Raw genomic sequence first — 18,619 nt, 5'->3', positions numbered from 1 at the left:
ACACAAGAGGCTGTGGCAGGGATGTCACCCACGGGGGATCCCCCCACGAGGAAGTCCCCTCTTCAGAGGGAGCAGGGTGATGGAAGCCATCAGGCAGGGAGCCCATCTCAGCTGCCACTTCCCTGTGCAAAGAGATTTGCCCCATACGTGGCTGTGAGCAAATGGGTAAGTGGCTTCTGGAAAGGCTGGCACCCTCCAGTCCCTTGTCCTGTCCCCCCACACTCAGTGGGGAGCCTGATAGTGGCTGGCATGGCCGCCTCTGCTGAGCCCTTGCCCAGAGGGGTGACCCGGCTGTGGCTAGCGGCCCCAGACATGGCCAGTCCGGTTCAAAGTCAGTGCTGCCTGTCCCACAAAGTCCCACTCCTGTGGCCATCTGCCAGAGCTGACCTACAGGCCAGCAGGAAAGAAGGGCTGGAAAGTCAGCTCACAAGGGCCAGGAGGCCCATGATGGCCATCTGTCAGGCTTGTCTTCGCACTAGCTGTACAGTTATGCTAAAAGGTAGTATAATATGCTCTTAATACAGATTGCACTTTGGCAAAGTGACACCCACTGGCACTGGCCGCGCACTTGGAGCACACCCAGTAATGGCCACTCAGAAATGCTCAGTCTCCATCCCTAATATCTGAGCCACAGGCCCAGAGGGTGGAGCTGAAACCACAGAGGATCAGGCCCAGCACCTGCAACCTACAGGGTCTCCCTGCTGGGATTCCAAACTGCTTTGGACCAGTGACCACTTTTTCCTTCCATTGTCCCCTTCTTAGAATGAGAATGTCTAGAACTATTATTTTATGCCTGCCCCACTGTGTGTTTTGGGAATGAATGACGTGTTTTCTAGTTTCACAGGCGGAGGAATTTTCCCCCAGGATGGATCATATTCAGAGTCTCACCAATACCTGATTTAGATGATGTGATATGGGATTTCAGAGCTGATGAGGCTGAGATGAGATTTTCTATTTGAACTGATGCTATAATGGGTTGAGTCTTCCAGGGATGGTGGGATGAGGTGAGTATATTTGCACATGGGAAGGACATGAACCTTCAACAGCCAGAGGATGGATGGTGGCAGGCTGAATAACAGCCACCCAAGTAATTCCTGGAGCCTGTTAAGTGTTACCTAATAAGGAAAAGGTCTTTGCAGTTGTGATTAAGGATCTTGGCATGGAGAGATGATCCTGGATTATCCAAGTGGGCCCTAAATCCAAGTGTCCTTATAAAAGGGAGGCCGAGGGAAATCAGCACACACAGAAAGGAAGGCAGTGTGGACAAGGAGGCAGAAATGGGCAGGATGTGGCCACAGGCCAAGGAACGCCGGCGTCCTCCAGAAGTCAGAGGAGGCAAGGTACATGCCCTCCCCCAGGGCTCTGGACAGAGGGTGGCACTGCCCACTCCCTGCCCTCAGACTTCTGCTCTCCAGAATTGTGACTGAGTGTATTTCTGTTGCTTTAAGTCATCGAGATTTTGACTTGTTACCGCTGCCCCAAGGCATGAATGCAGTATTTTATAAAGCGTCATCACAGAATCTATCCCACTGGGAACTGCAGATAAAGCACTCGCAGAATCTAGCCGCTGGAGAGCATGGCTGTTGGGTGTCACAACTAGACTTTCACTCTCTAAAGCAGGTCACCTTCAGATGAAGGATGCAAGACTCAAGGGGTATCCGCGATTTGCTTGAGGTCACAGCAGATGACAGAGCTCATATTGGAATTCAAAAGTCCCGGCTCATTGCCACACTTCTTGCCACATGCGGGTTACTTTCTCCTGCACATATGTGGCTGTGACTGGGACACTCACATCCTTCCCCCACCTCCTTAAATGCAGGGTCAGCCGGAGGCAAATGGGTGTGAGCTGCAGGTAAGGCTGGAGGGTGTCAGTAGCCCTGAGGCAGGGGGTTCACCTGGAGGGAAAGTCTGCTTCCTACCTTCAGTCATGCTGCCCTCTGCTTCCCTCCCTGGGTGAGAGGCTCTGCCCCAGCAGGTGGCACCTCACCATCAGGTTCCTCTGATTGCACCTGACACATGTCCACACAAAGACCTGTACAGGAATATTCACAAAAGCACAACTCAAATAGCCAACAATTGGAAATACCCCAAATGTCCATCAGCTGGTGAACAGATAGATACAACGTGGCATGTACATGCATGGGGATCTGATTCATCCATAAAAGGAACGAAGTCCTGATACATGCCACAGCGTGGTGACACGTGAAAACATTATGCGACGTGAAAGAAGCCAGTCACAAAAGACTACATATTGTATGATTTCATTTATAAGAAATGTCTAGGATGAAGGGCTCTGGAGAGATAGGCAGTGTATCAGTGGTGGCCTAGAGCAGATCTTCAGGGGGAATGATTCCTCATAGGTCTTCTTTTTGGGAAAATGAAAATGTTCTAAAATTAGACAATGGTGATGATTGTGTGGCCCCATGACTTTCTTAAAAATTGTTGAATTGTACACTTCAAACGAGTGAACTTTGGTATCTAAATTGCATCTTAGTAAAGCTGTGAAATAAAAGCTTTGAAACAGAAGCTATGAAATACAAGTGAAATTCTTAGCCATTTTGTTTTGATAGCCTCTGCACAGCAATTGACATGATTCACCATATGTGTTTTCTATCTTAATAAAGAAAGAAAAGGAGAAAGGACATAATGAGTGAGCTGGAACCTCTCCATCTGTGTCCTGATGTGTGGTGGTGGCCACAGGCATCTGTACATGTGGTGGATGCCACAGATCTACATGGTCCATATTTTGAGAAGGATGGGTTGAAAGTGGGTGAATCCGAAGATGGCAGCATGAATAGAGCAGCAGAAATCTCCTCCCAAAACCACATATATTTTTGAAAATATAACAAATACAACTATTCCTAAAAGAGAGACCAGAAGACACAGGACAACAGCCAGACTACATCCACACCTGCGAGAACCCAGCACCTCACAAAGGGGGTAAGATACAAGCCGCAGCCCGGCGGGACCCGAGCACCCCTCACCCCAGCTCCCAGAGGGAGGAGAGGAGTTGGAGTGGGGAGGGAGAGGGAGCCCAGGACTGCTAAACACCCAGCCGTAGCCATCCACACCAGAGTGCAGACACACAGTGCGTGTGTGGGGTGCTAGATACTAGGGAAACAGGACAGTAAGACCTGTGAGGGAGTCCCCACAGCTGGTGCCCCTGGGACAAAGAAAAGTGAGTGCTTTTTGAAAGTCTTAAAAGGACAAGGACCCCACGGCTGGATGGAAGCGTCCTGGGACACTTAGACCAGCAGCTGGGAATCCTGGTGAACTCTGGGCACTCTAAGCCCCTGGGCAGCAGGGAGCATAGAGGCCCCTCACGGAGATAAAAAGCCTCCCGGCCATTTCACCTCCAACGCAGCTCTATCATATTGGAGCTGCAGCCCGAGGCAAGCCACACCCAGAGCAAACGTGGAGCTAAACTCCATAGAGGCTGGCAAGAATCAGAAGCCCCATCTGTGCACAGCTGCCCAGCACAAGCCACTAGAGGTCGCTGTTATCCCAGGAGAGGAAGGCCACAAACCAACAAGAAGGGACGTTCTCCCAGCCATCACTTGTGCCAGCTCTGCAAACTATCTCTATCGCCATGAAAAGGCAAAAAAATTTGATACAGACCAAAATCACAACCCCTGAGAAGGACACAGACCTAACCAGACTTCCTGAAAGAGAATTCAAAATGAAAATAATAAACATGCTGACGGAGATGCAGAGAAATATACAAGAGCTAAGGGATGAAGTCCGAAGGGAGATTACAGACGTCCGGAGGGAGATTACAGAAGTGAAACAATCTCTGGAAGGATTTATAAGCAGAATGGATAAGATGCAAGAGGCCATTAATGGACTAGAAACCAGAGAACAGGAACACATAGAAGCTGACGCAGAGAGAGATAAAAAGATCTCCAGGAATGAAACAATATTAAGAGAACTGTGTGACCAATCCAAAAGGAACAATATCCGCATTAGAGGGGTACCAAAAGAAGAAGAAGAGAGAAAAAGGGATAGAAAGTGTCTTTGAAGAAATAATTGCTGACAACTTCCCCAAATGGGGAGAGGAAATAGTTGCTCAGACTACAGAGGCACAAAGAACTCCCAACAGACTAGACGCAAAGAGGACAACACCAAGACACATAATAATTAAAATGGCAAAGATCAGGGACAAGAAGAGAGTATTAAAGGCAGCCAGAGAGAAAAAAAAGGTCACCTACAAAGGAAAACCCATCAGGCTAACATCAGACTTCTCAACAGAAACCTTACAGGCCAGAAGAGAATGGCATGATATATTCAATGCAATGAAACAGAGGGCCTTGAACCAAGGATACTGTATCCAGTATGATTATCATTTAAATATGAAGGAGGGATTAAACAATTCCCAGACAAGCTAAAGTTGAGGGAATTTGCCTCCCAGAAACCACCTCTACAGGGTATTTTAGAAGGACTGCTCTACATGGAAGCACTCCTAAAAAGAGCACAGAACAAAACACTCAACATATGAAGAATGGAGGAGGAAGAATAAGAAGGGAGAGAAATAAACATCAGACTGTATTTATAATAGCTCAATAAGCAAGTTAAGTTAGACAGTAAGGTAGTAAAGAAGCTAACCTAGAACCTTTGGTAGCCACAAATCTAAAGCCTACAATGGCAATAAGTACATATCTTTCAATAATCACCCTAAATGTAAATGGACTGAATGCACCAATCAAAAGACACAGGGCAATAGAATGGATAAAAAAAGAAAGACCCATCTATATGCTGCTTACAAGAGACTCACCTCAAACCCAAAGACATGCACAGATTAAAAGTCAAGGGATGGAAAAAGATATTTCATGCAAACAACAGGGAGAAAAAAGCAGGTGTGGCAATACTAGTATCAGACAAAATAGACTTCAAAACAAAGAAAGTAACAAGAGATAAAGAAGGACACTACATAATGATAAAGGGCTCAGTCCAACAAGAGGATATAACCATTATAAACATATATGCACCCAATACAGGAGCACCAATATATGTGAAACAAATACTAACAGAATTAAAGGAGGAAATAGAATGCAATGCATTCATTTTGGGAGACTTTAACACTCCAAAGGACAGATCCATCAGACAGAAAATAAATAAGGACACAGAGGCACTGAACAACACACTAGAACAGATGGACCTAATAGACATCTATAGAACTCTACATCCAAAAGCAACAGGATACACATTCTCCACAAGTGCACATGAAACATTCTTCAGAATAGAACACATACTAGGCCACAAAAAGAGCCTCAGTAAATTCCAAAAGATTGAAATCCTACGAACCAACTTTTCAGCCCACAAAGGTATAAAACTAGAAATAAATTGTACAAGGAAAGCAAAAAGGCTCACAAACACATGGAGGCTTAACAACATGCTCCTAAATAATCAATGGATCAATGACCAAATTAAAATGGAGATCCAGCAATATATGGAAACAAATGACAACAACAACACAAAGCCCCAACTTCTGTGGGATGCAGCAAAAGCAGTCTTAAGAGGAAAGTATAGAGCAATTCAGGCATATTTAAAGAAGGAAGAACAATCCCAAATGAATAATCTAATGTCACAACTATCGAAATTGGAAAAAGAAGAACAAATGAGGCCTAAGGTCAGCAGACGGAGGGACATAATAAAGATCAAAGAAGAAATAAACAAAATTGAGAAGAATAAAACAATAGCAAAAATCAATGAAACCAAGAGCTGGTTCTTTGAGAAAATAAACAAAATAGATAAGCCTCTAGCCAGACTTATTAAGAGAAAAAGAGTCAACACACATCAACAGAATCAGAAACGAGAAAGGAAACATCACAACGGACCCCACAGAAATACAAAGAATTATTAGAGAGTACTATGAAAACCTATATGCTAACAAGCTGGAAAACCTAGGAGAAATGGACAACTTCCTAGAAAAATACAACCTTTCAAGACTGACTCAGAAAGAAACAGAAAATCTAAACAGACCAATTACCAGCAATGAAATTGAAGCAGTAATCAAAAAACTACCTAAGAACAAAACCCCCGGGCCAGATGGATTTACCTCAGGATTTTATCAGACATACAGAGAAGACATAATACCCATTCTCCTTAATGTTTTCCAAAAAATACAAGAGGAGGGAATACTCCCAAACTCATTCTATGAAACCAACATCACCCTAATACTAAAACCAGGCAAAGACCCCACCAAAAAAGAAAACTACAGACCAATATCCCTGATGAATGTAGATGCAAAAATAGTCAACAAAATATTAGCAAACCGAATTCAAAAATACACCAAAAGGATCATATACCATAACCAAGTGGGATTCACCCCAGGGATGCAAGGATGGTACAAATTCGAAAATCCATCAAGATCATCTACCACATCAACAAAAAGAAGAACAAAAACCACATGATCATCTCTATAGATGCTGAAAAAGCATTCAACAAAATTCAACATCCATTCATGATAAAAACTCTCAACAAAATGGGCATAGAGGGCAAGTACCTCAACATAATAAAGGCCATATATGATAAACCCACAGCTAACATCATACTGAACAGCAAGAAGCTGAAAGCTTTTCCTTTGAGATCAGGAACAAGACAGGGATGCCCACTCTCCCCACTGTTATTCAACATAGTACTGAAGGTCCTAGCCACGGCAATTAGAAAAAATCAAAGAAATACAAAGAATCCAGATTGGTAAAGAGAAGTCAAACTGTCACTATTTGCAGATGACATGATATTGTACATAAAAATACCTAAAGACTCCAATCCAAAACTACTAGAACTAATATCAGAATTCAGCAAAATTTCAGAATACAAAATTAACACACAGAAATCTGTGGCTTTCCTATACACTAACAATGAACTAATAGAAAGAGAAATCAGGAAAACAATTCCATTCACAATAGCATCAAAAAAAATAAAATACCTAGGAATAGACCTAATCAAGGAAGTGAAAGACCTATACCCTGAAAACTATAAGACACTCTTAAGAGAAATTAAAGAGGACACTAACAAATGGAAACTCATCCCATGCTCCTGGCTAGGAAGAATTAATATTGTCAAAATGGCCATCCTGCCCAAAGCAATATACAGATTCAATGCAATCCCGATCAAATTACCAACAGCATTCTTAAATGAACTGGAACAAATAGTTCAAAAATTCATATGGAAACACCAAAGACCCCGAAAAGCCAAACCAATCCTGAGAAGGAAAAATAAAGTGGGGGGGGGATCTCATTCCCCAACTTCAAGCTCTACTACAAAGTCACAGTAATCAAGACAATTTGGTACTGGCACAAGAACAGAGCCACAGACCAGTGGAACAGAATAGAGACTCCAGACATTAACCCAAACATATATGGCCAATTAATGTACGATAAAGGAGCCATGGACATACAATGGAGAAATGACAGTCTCTTCAACAGATGATGCTGGCAGAACTGGACAGCTACATGTAAGAGAATGAAACTGGATCACTGTCTAACCCCATACACAAAAGTAAATTCAAAATGGATCAAAGACCTGAATGTAAGTCATGAAACCATAAAACTCTTAGAAAAAAACACAGGCAAAAATCTCATGGACATAAACAAGAGCGACTTCTTCATGAACATATCTTCCCAGGCAAGGGAAACAAAAGCAAAAATGAACAAGTGGGACTATATCAAGCTGAAAACCTTCTGTACAGCAAAGGACACCATCAATAGAACAAAAAGGTACCCTACAGTATGGGAGAATATATTCATAAATGACAGATCCCAAAAAGGGTTGACATCCAAAATATATAAAGAGCTCACACACCTCAACAAACAAAAAGCAAATAATCCAATTTAAAAATGGGCAGAGGACCTAAATAGACAGTTCTCTAAAGAAGAAATTCAGATGGCCAACAGACACATGAAAAGATGCACCACATCGCTTGTCATCAGAGAAATGCAAATTAAAAGCACAATGAGATATCACCTCACACCAGTAAGGATCGCCATCATCGAAAAGACAAACAACAACAAATGTTGGCGAGGTTGTGGAGAAAGGGGAACCCTCCTACACTGCTGGTGGGAATGTAAATTAATTCAACCATTGTGGAAAGCGGTATGGAGGTTCCTCAAAATGTTCAAAATAGACTTACCATTTGACCCAGGAATTCCACTTCTAGGAATTTACCCTAAGAATGCAGCACTCCAGTTTGAAAAAGACAGATGCACCCCTATGTTTATCGCTGCACTATTTACAATAGCTAAGATATGGAAACAACCTAAGTGTACATCAGTACCTGAATGGATAAAGAGGAAGTGGTACATATACACAATGGAATATTATTCAGCCATAAGAAGAAAACAGATCCTACCATTTGCAACAACATGGATGGAGCTGGAGGGTATTATGCTCGGTGAAATAAGCCAGGCAGAGAAAGACAAGTATCAAATCATTTCACTCATATGTGGAGTATAAGAACAAAGGAAAACTGAAGGAACGAAACAGCAGCAGAATCACAGAACCCACGAATGGACTAATAGTTACCAAAGGGAAAGGGACTGGGGAGGATGGGTGGGAAGGGAGGGACAAGGGTGGGGAAAAAGAAAGGTGGCATTACGATTTGCATGTATAGTGTGGGGGTGGCAAGGGGAGGGCTGTGCAACACAGAGAAGACAAGTAGTGATTCTACAGCATCTTACTACACTGATGGACAGTGACTGTATTGGGATTTGTGTGGGGGACTTGGTGAAAGGGGGAGCCTAGTAAACATAATGTTCTTCATGTAATTGTAGATTAATGACACCAAAATAAAAAAATTAATTAATAATAAAAGTGGGTGAATCCAAATAAGGTCTGTGCCTGAGGAAATCATGCTGTACCAACACCCATTTCCAGGCTTAGACAATGGTCAGTGGTCATGGAAGATGCTGTTGCTGGAGGAAGCAGTGTAGGTGCACAGGAAACCTCTGTACTAGGTTTCGACTTCTTGTGAGTCTTGAGCTATTTGAAAATAAGAAATTATCTTTAAAAACACACCAGATGAAGTTATCTCCACATTTAAAGAAAACTCTCCAATGGCTTCAAAATATTGTCAGTCCGCCACTGTCCCTCCTGCCCAGAGCCGCCCTGCCTGGATGCTGTGCCCTCCCCGCCTCGCCCCCCAGCCCAGCCCCATCGCTGCCCACTCCCTGCAGTTGCTCTGTGCCCCACCCCCCACCGCCAGGATTCCTTTTGCTCCTTTAGGCTATGGAGCTGCTCCCACTGCACCAGCCATTCCTCTGCTCAGAATGTTCTTCTCCAGGCTCCGAAGCACCTGCCCTTGACCGTGCGGGAAGCCTCAGCTCCAGGGGCCCATCCTCAAAGAGGCCTTTTGTGGTGGCTCCAAAGCCCTCCCTTCTCACATGTATTTTCATTTCCTGACACGTTCCTGCTTGCGTCTGTTCACGGAGCTGTGAGACCCCTCAGGACAGGGACATGTACGGCCTCTGTGCCTGCTACACAGAGGGCACACAGGTGACTAATGGAGAGAGAACAGGTGTTCCTCTGTATAAAGATGCTGGTTGCAACAGCTTTATAAAAAACCGGTTTGATGTTGTTTCCTCTGATGCAGAGAGAACAGGGCCCAGAGGTCCCTGTGATCGGAGTCATCCTGGCCCCACTGCCCACCTGTGCACCATCACCAGAACCTTCTCGAGCATGGCTGTGTTCCTGTGGAGACTCCACAAGTCTTGCCATTGCCGAGAAGGGGTGCTTAACCACTGGCAGCTTACAGATCCTTTGCAAGCTGGTAAGATCTAGGAATCTTCTTCCCAGGTGAAACAAATAACATATACATACACAAAGCAGTATTTTCCTTGATTGTTGGAGCCCCTTACCCCTGCCCCATGAACACAGCCAAAACATTTTCCGGCCCTTGGGGATTATCACCAGGTCTCACTCAACCTTTCCCGACCCTCCTCCAGCTGCGCCACCCATCCATGCACTCCCCACCCTCCACGTGGCAGCTCCCTCTCCAAGACACCCATCTTTCACGGGGCAGCTCACCTTCCCTTGCACCCCAGTTTTCTCTCAGTCATGCCCTCTTCCTAGATCATTCTTGCCAGTCCCCGCAGCACTTTGCATGGCGCTGTCGCCTGAGGGCGGCTAGGTCACTGTGCCCGCCTCGCCCTCCTGGCTGGGCTGTTTGCCTGGGGAGGACAGGGTCTGGGTCTTACACATCTTTGCAAGCCCAGAATACAGGAAACAGTTAAAGCCCTTTCCTTTATTTACAAAAGGTTCTTCCTTGAAAGGCTGGCTAAATGAATTAAAAGGAATGAGAGCAATGGACTAATTCACACCAAACCATTAATGGAAGACAGCTTATCTATTAGCGTTGAGGGGCTCAGGGGGCTTTTCTCTTAAATCAGGGAACCAACGTTCAGACCCTCTACAGGGAGACCCCTTGGCAGGGGGCCAGTGGGCAGGGTCTCTCGGCCCACATCAGGGCCAGCAGCTGCCTGTGGCCAAGGCACCGCCCAGTACGGTATCTACTGTGATTGCTTCAGGCCTGCCTATCCACAGGACCACAGGAAGAACTTATTTATCCTAACCCACTCCTGCTGAGTGAGCCAGTCACCGGATAGTGGGGAGACCCCAGAGGTCCCTATATCCATGTGCTGCTAGTTCTTGGCAAGATGAAGCTGGGCCATTCTATAAAGATTGCCGTTTACTTACTCTCATACCAAAAGACACCCAGAAAGAATGACACACAACCCTCCCTGCAAAGTCCACTTGAGTCTGACCACCCCACCCTCGCCCCTCACCGCTCACCTGTGCACAGGTGACAGGCTCTGCCGAGCCCCTTGATGGAGCCCAGTGGCAGGGAAGGAGGGGACTACCTTCCTGCTCAGGCTCTGGCTGCCATGTGCCAGCTTGTGGTTCCGTTTTCTAATTATTTAATTTTATTAGGGTAATGTTGCCGGACAGCTGCATCTGGGGAGGTCTCTCCCTGCACACTAGAAGTGGATGCAGCCTGGATGGGGGAGGGTCCTTGACTGAACCAGAAAGAATTCTCCGGCAGGCCAGATGAGTGTAGGTAAGCCGGGATCTGAACAGTGTGGGGACTAAGCCCCTACCACCCCGGGATCTGGGGGAGCCGCAGAGCGCTGATGGAGTGAGACTGTGTTCTGAGAACTTCCCGAAGGCAAAGAAGGAGATTTTTCAGGCTACTAAAGACCACGACTGTGCAGCTGCAGCCCTGCCCGGGTCTCCCAGGTCGCGGGAACTTGCAGGCCCAAATCAGAGCTCTCAGCAGCCCCTCCCTACTTGTCTGAAGTAGGACTGACAGAGAGAAGACTTGTGCTTGAGTCTGGAAAATAGAATGAGATAGCGAAGTGACACAAGCACCACTGGAAGAGCAGAGACAAAGCGCAGTAAGTGGAACAGTGGGAAGATTTTATTTAAAAAGCACACAGAGAGGAGGCGTGCTTAAGGGCTTTGGATTCTGTCTTTTAAGGCTTTCAAGAGGGAGCAAAGGGCAGGGGTGGGGTTGTTGGACATCGACTTGGCTTGTGGTCTAAATGTTGTCACCATCCACAGTTAGGAAAAGGGGACATGGAAGAGGCTCCCGTGATCTCATTGTTTAGGGGGTCTAACTTTTCACCCCAAAATGATGCCTCTTCCTGGAATACGTCTTGCATGTCCCCTGGTAAAGAGGGTCTCCTCCTCTGCTCGGCTGCCCTTACCAGCGGGGCTGGTAACAGGCAGGCCCTGGGAGGGGGGAGGGGAGCAGGCCCTTCCTCCCTGAACACATGGGATCTTGAACTACATGGAATCATCTCCAGTTTACAAATGAGGACAGTGAGGCTCAGACAGGCACAGGGCCTGCTAAGGAAACTACAGGCAGGAACTGAAGCCCCTGCCCCCTCTCAGAAGCATCTCACACCCCAGGCCCTGTGATCTCTCTGGGTTTATCCACGGAGAAATGTATCTTGTTGCAGTGGGGCTTCCTGCCACCACACGAACCACACTCAGGATTCGTGGGCTGCTTGCAGACATGGTCAGGAGGCTGCTGGAGGACTGAGGCCGGGACTGCTGGTGCCCGACTGGGGCAGCGCACCCCCACCCCACCCCAGGGCATTGTGGGCCGCCAGCAGGTCACACAAGCTCTGAGGTTTTCCCTGGGCAGGTGGCTCTCCCTGACAGGAACACCAGAGGTCCAAGAAAAGACGTAAGATCCAAACTGATGTCCAGGCCAACTTGCGGCACAGTTCTTTTTTTTACATTATCATGCAAATGGTTGGTACCAATTCATTTTTTTTTATTAAGGTATCATGGATATACAACCTATAAAGGTTTCACATGAGCAACACTGTGGTTTCAACATTCACCTATATTATCAAGTGGCCCCCGCACCCCATTGCGGTCACTGTTTATAGTGTAGTGAGATGCTGTGGTCATTACTTGTCCTCTCCACTGGCACAGTTCATCTTAGCAAAAAGAAAACCGTATCATCTGTCTATCGTCTACCTGCATCTCTATATATCTACTGTGTATCTGTCCATGCATCCATCTATCCATCATCTATGCAGTTACAGGAAGCTTTGTCTGTCTGGAGCACCTGCAGACATGGGTGGGGTAGTGAGAAGCAGGGGCTCAGAGCTGGTGGGCTGCAGGGTCTTCCCTGGACCAGCACCGACCACCTGCCATGCACAAGAAGCTGGTGGCCTGGGACTGCGCTGACCTCCACCCTGTCACTCAGCTGGCTGGGCCCTGTGGTGCTACATGTTCACATCCCTGATGTCACCTTGACGAGGAGGCCAGGCCGGTTCCTTATCCCTGGAGATCCAGGCCCAGAGAGGCTGCCGACCTGTTTAGGGTGGGGAGGGTCTGTGGAGAGGAAACCTGAGGTCCCGGTCTGGGGCAGCAGCCTCGGAGCAGCAGCGGTGGGCAACACGCATGGGAAAACTCGGGACCCTCCCAGGAGAGCAAGGCTGGGCTGGCAGAGCAGGACCCACTCCCAGCCCCCGGGCCTGCTCTGAGGTCTGTTCTCTGCTGTATCATCGATCTGCCATCACCTGTCATCTATTTATCTGCATAGACACCTGCCTGGGTCTGCAGGTGCTCTGGTCCGACTGGGGGCACCCGCTGCCTCATTAGCTACGGAACAGTGGGCTCTGGGCACAAGCAGGCGTCCTGCGCTCCCACGTGGCAGGGTGCGGGCTGGCGCCACCCTGCAGAGGCTCACTGAGGCCTGCAGACAGGGCTGGGTCATGGGGCCCCTGCACTGGGGGTGGGGAGCCGGGGCTTAGGGGTTTCCCGTTGCCTGGGTGCAGGCCTTCCGGACTCTGAGCTTGGGTGTCGGGCAGGGTCCCTCTGGGAGGACCTTCCTTAAGATGCTCCAGGCTGCTGCCTCCCATGAGCGCAGGGTGCCGCAGCCCAGGTGCAGGACACACGTGGGACGCAGTGCACCCTGTGTGGCTGCCTGGAAACGCCCAGGGGTGTCCGAGCCGGTGCCTATTAGGCACTAGCACTTCTAGGGACAGTGGACCAGACAAAGATCCCGGGCTCCTGGAGCTAACGTTCCAGCCCCGGTCATCTCTGCTGGGTGAGTGTGTGCCCAGTCCAGCAGCGAGTCCCTCCCCACGCCTGTGCCCGTGGCACCGGGGTCTTACGGCCCCGATGAACGGCGGCTTGTCTCATTTACCGCTGCGGCCACGGTGCCGAGACCCGCCCACGCCAGCTCAGAAGGCCCTCGTGAGCGGACGCGGTGCGTGTCACACGCTGACTGAGGCCGGTACGGCGTGCTCTGCTGCCCTCTGCTGCCGGGAAGGCGGGCGTGAACCGAACATGTGGTTCGGAGGGTGACGGCCAAAGGCGGACCAGGCTGTGAAACGTTTCTGTGGTCGTTCTGACGCTGCTGAAATACGATAGAGCCGGCGACACCCTCGCACGCCTCCGGCCCCAACCCAGGCCGCAGCCGGGCACGTCCGTTCGGGTTCCACATGCTCCATCCCGCCACCTGCACGAAAGCCGTCACCTTACAGGCCGCGGGGGTCCGTTTGGGGGTCTGACCCCACATCGTCTCCAGACTTCTTGCCTGTGGGATGGTGCACGTGGTAGGAAGCCACTGCAGGCCGTCCAGGGCCAGACTGCCACGGAGGGTGCGGCTCCCGGGGAGGGAGGCACCGGGCACGGACGAAGGGGCCCCATCTGCCTCCAGTTTCCGGGCCTGGGAGCGGGGCAGGGGCAGGAGGGCGAGCCCGCCCCCGCCCCCATCAGGAGGGGCGCAGCCCAGGTACTCCTGCTTCTAGCCTGGCGTCAGGAGCAGGCTCCTGGGTCCGGACGGATCATCTCCCCTTGAAGCACCCACTTTAACACAGACAAGACTTCACACTTCCTTGCCCTGCAGCGTCAGGGTGCTTAAACGGGGCAGAAGTGCTGGGTTTGCGCCTGTGAGCCCAAGACTGCCCCGGTGGACAGCCGCAGAGATGCTCAGACCAGCTCGCGCCGGGGCCCGAGCCCACTTATTCTGCGAAGCTGCACCCGCGGCCGCCTCTCCGGCCCACTCGGAGCTCCCCGATACCCTGGGCACACTGCCCCGGGGACAGACGGCACACGGCTCAGCCTCGTGTCCCCGTCTGTGGGGTTCTTGTCCCTTGATTATCTTTAGATACTGTTACTGCTCTGGTCGTGAGGTCTCTGTGTGCGTCTCTCCCACTGCTTGACAGACCTTGATGGAAAATGTCCTTAGAGAACGACTTCCAGTCCCCTGCCCCTCTGCTGTCCTTCCTCTCAAATTAGAAAGTAGCTTTTTGACAGTTTCTGAGTGTTCCTGTGACCCCAGAGACAGCTCCCGCCAGGAGACACGGGCACCGCTTGCCGATGTGGCCCGGGGGACTGCGCCCCCAGTGCGAGACGCGTCCACCATCCCCAGCTACGAAGGGTCCCCTGCGTCCTCCTTGAAGTCCCGCCTCTCTCTGCGGCGTCTCCGCCCCCCTGGATGTCTTTGTTGCAGAGTCACAACACCACCGCGACCGCTGCTGAGGGGTGAGGGTGCCTCTGGAGTGGTGACGCGTGACACCTGGATGCCCCGTCTCAGGAGGGAGGACAGGGTGAGAGAGGAAAGTCAGGCGGAGGCCGCATGGCCCCCAGAGGAGCGTGGGGCAGAGGGAGGAGGGGAGGGGAGGGGAGGGGAGGAGGGGAGGGACGGGCTGGGAGGGCGGGAGGGGAGGGAGGGGGCGTGGAGGATATGGGGAAGGAAGGGGAGGGGACGGGCAGGGAGGGGGAGGGGAGGGGACCGGCAGGGAGGGGAGGGGAGGGGGAGGAGGGCCTGTGCGGAGGGGCCGCCGCCCACCGCCGTCAGCGCAGAGATGCCGAGGGAGAGGCGGAGGGCAGAGCCGTGAGAGGAGGCGGAGAGGGGCCGGCGCTGGCCCGGGAATGACCCCCCAGGCCGGGGGTTCCACAAGCGAAGACGTGAAGTCGTTGAGACCGTAAAAGGGTGCTGGAAAGTCACTTCTGGCTCATGGAAGACCTTAGAACATTGCCGGGATGTGCTGAAAAAATACATTTCTGTTTTAAGTTGACGAGCGTGTGCTTTTCCAGTGTTCTCATTGTCGTGTAATGACGTGCACGGAGAGCCCAGGACAGCGGGGCTGCCGTCTCATCACACCCAGGACCCTCCGGGCGGGTGAGGACACGTCCTGCGTGACGGACATTCCCGCCAGAGCCCGTTGTGGCGTCCGTCCCGGGGCCTCCCCGGGGCACAGCGGCTCCCCACGCCCCGCTCCGCGCCCAGGGCCGCCTTCGGACAGAACACGCTCACCGCAGGCCTGCACCCTGGGGCCCGGAACCTGCCGAGGGTGGTGGGGCGGTGGCCGCACCGCGGGACGCAGGCTGTGGAGTCCGGACCCCGACGGGGAGGCTCCCGCGCCCCCGCCCACCCCCGATGGAAACAGAAGGGGCCCCGGGGGAGCCCCTCTGGCAGCCCTCAAGTCGGCGGCGGGGCTGGCGGGGTGCCGGCGTTGGGCCGTGCTGCAGCCCAGGCCCCCTGCCTGCCCTCCTCCCCTCCAGGGGTGCTGCAGAGGCGGGGGGATGGCCGGCAGCAGATGCCACGCCGCTCCCCACGGAGCCCCCCACCGCGCCCCGTCCCCCAGGGACCCCTCCCCAAAAGCAGCCACCAGGGAGGAGCAAATGCAATATATTGATTGTATCTCACAGTTGCTGGCTGTAAACAAACTTTGTCGAGGAAATAAAAACCACAGGAGAGCTCTGAATCACACCGTCTTTTCTTTTTGCCCCACTTCCCACTTTAGAATGCAGACTTGAGCTCACAGTACACAGAATGTGTACACCCTGAGAGCAAGGGTGCCACGGTGGTACAGGTGTGCTGCACCTGTACAGAGGGATGGGGTGGGGTGCTGTGAACTCCCCAGGGGCTATGCAAGGGCAGTTTGTACAATTACATGTTTTCTCCTCAAGATTCTCAACTGGAAATTGCACGGGACAACGATGCGATTGCAGCCGGGAAGGTTTTCAATGAAACGGCGACTTTGGCAGATTCCCTGACAGGTGTCCTGGCTGCTGACGTCAGGCCGCCACCCCTGGGCTCAGGTCCGCGGGCGTCCCGCCCGAGGCCGGGAGGGTGGCTTTCTCCGAGGAGGCCTCTGGCCATTCCTGCTGCTCCTCAGTTCCCAGCAGCCCAAGCCCACAGCTGGGGGACGGGGAGGGGGGGAACTCCTGCCCACCGAGCGTGCCCGCCAGGACGCCACCTCCAGGTGAGCGGCCTCAGCGGGAGCTGCCCAGCGACGGGCAGCGCTCCCTGCCCCCCTGGGGTCCCGTCCTGTTGCTGCGCAGCCCTGAAACCGGAAATCGCCGGCCCGCTGAGCCAAAGGCTGCTTCCCTGGTGATACACACCACCTCCTAGGCGTGCCGGGGACAAATGCCTCGCTCGCTCCTGAGCCAGTGCGTTGTCGACCCCATCGCCCCCAGCTCTTCTACCCGGTTTCTCCCTGGATCCGCCACCCTGGCCCCCTGGCCCCCCCGACGGGCCAATTCCCTTGCTGGAGGGTTGGCACCGGGACTGGACATGTGGCCTGCCCAGAACTGGCACAGCATTTGTCCTACTTTGGACGCTGCTGTTCTTTTGATAAATACTGATAAGTGTTGGTAAGGGGACAAATTTTAAAAAGTCATATTGTACGATGGCATTATGTTGAAATGGATGAGGTGACCCAAAAATGCCTCAATCAAAAATGTACATGTAAAGGTGTGTACAGCTGCTCCAAGTCCATCCTTCTGGTCTATGGAAGGGGCAGGACCCTCTCCCCTCCTTCCTTCTCCTGTTAGTCCTTGTGTTCTCCTCATTGGCAGGAAGCTCTCAACTGTGAAGTGAGATGCATTTTCATTTTTTTGTATCGATGTAAACTAAAAATACAAAAGCAGTTCACCCATTCCTCACCCCCAAACCCCTGATCCTGGCAACCACCCATCTGTTCTCTGTATGAGTTTTTAAAATATATATATTTATTTTTCTGATTCCACATGTAAGATTGTATTTGTCTTTCTCTGACTTATTTCACTTAGCATAATGCCCTCTAGCGCCACACATGTTGTTGCAAATGGCTGCATTTCTTTACATTTTGTGGCTGAATAATATTTCATTGCATAGACCCACTGCATTTTGTTTATCCATTCATCTGTCAACAGACACTTAGGTTGTTTCTGTGTCTTGGCTACTGTAAATAATGGGGGTGTGATGAGCACAGGGGTGCAGACAGCTTTCCGAATTACTGTTTGTTTTCTTCAGATAAATACCCAGAAATGGAATTGCTGGGTCATATAGTCATTCTGTTTTTAATTTTTTGAGGAACAGACACATTTTTAAAAAGTCAGGCATGTCTAGGGAAAGAACTAATTAGAAAGCTAAAAATCTCACCTGCCCAATTAATGATACTCATTATTTTTGCCAAAGTTACGGTCCTCCCTAGTCAAGAATGGCAGAACGACACACTAGGGGTTAGCTGGGGACAAGCAAACATCCCATCAGCTGTCAGGCTGGAGAAAAAGGCTGGTGCCCAATTTCCATGGAGAAAACAGAACCAAGTGTAAGACCCTCGGGAAATGAAGAGTAGAAATATCAGTACTAGAATTGCATGTGAGAATCCAGGGGTTAAGAATTAAGAACCTTTGGCAAGGTTGTGGCCTCTTGAACAGCTACCGTCACTTTTGTCCCCAATGCTCATATGTGGTGCCAAGCTTTCCACAGACACTAACATAAAACTGGCCTCAAGGCAGGTTGGCAGGTCCTGGTCAGAAGCCGTCCCATTGCAACCATCTGAAGAGCCCAGATCCTGTCTTTTGGGGGATGTGCTAAGTAAGCCAGGCACGACTGGGGCCTGCCAAGGTCAAGGGCCCACGTTTTGGTTGGGGGGTGCTGCTGGGTCTGGCAGCAATGCCAACTGACCCCCTCCCACCCCAGGCGGGTGTCCCCACCTGCTGGGACTTCCCTTCAGGTGGATTACCAGCCCTCTTTGTGCCCCCCACGCCCTTCCCTCTCCATGCCCTGGAGGGCACAGACAGGCGGGCTCTTAGGGCAACACCAGGCGGTGGCTCAGCAGGGGCCTCTGTGGTTGAGGGTAGCCAGTGGGGTGACTGAGCCCCA

General features: G+C 50.7%; 1 long non-coding RNA gene across 1 annotated transcript; it reads left to right on the top strand.

Moving 5' to 3' along the window:
- Positions 1–13,456: 13,456 nt before the first annotated feature.
- On the top strand, positions 13,457–16,232 carry LOC108391369 (uncharacterized). Its single transcript, XR_012124762.1, has 2 exons — positions 13,457–15,071; positions 15,562–16,232. It is a non-coding gene; the product is annotated as an uncharacterized lncRNA (long non-coding RNA).
- Positions 16,233–18,619: the final 2,387 nt, after the last annotated feature.

Source organism: Manis javanica, chromosome 13, assembly GCF_040802235.1.
Source record: "Manis javanica isolate MJ-LG chromosome 13, MJ_LKY, whole genome shotgun sequence".
NCBI lineage: Eukaryota > Metazoa > Chordata > Mammalia > Pholidota > Manidae > Manis > Manis javanica.
Note: the sequence above shows the minus strand (reverse complement) of the source record. Positions and strands in the feature narration are given on the sequence as shown.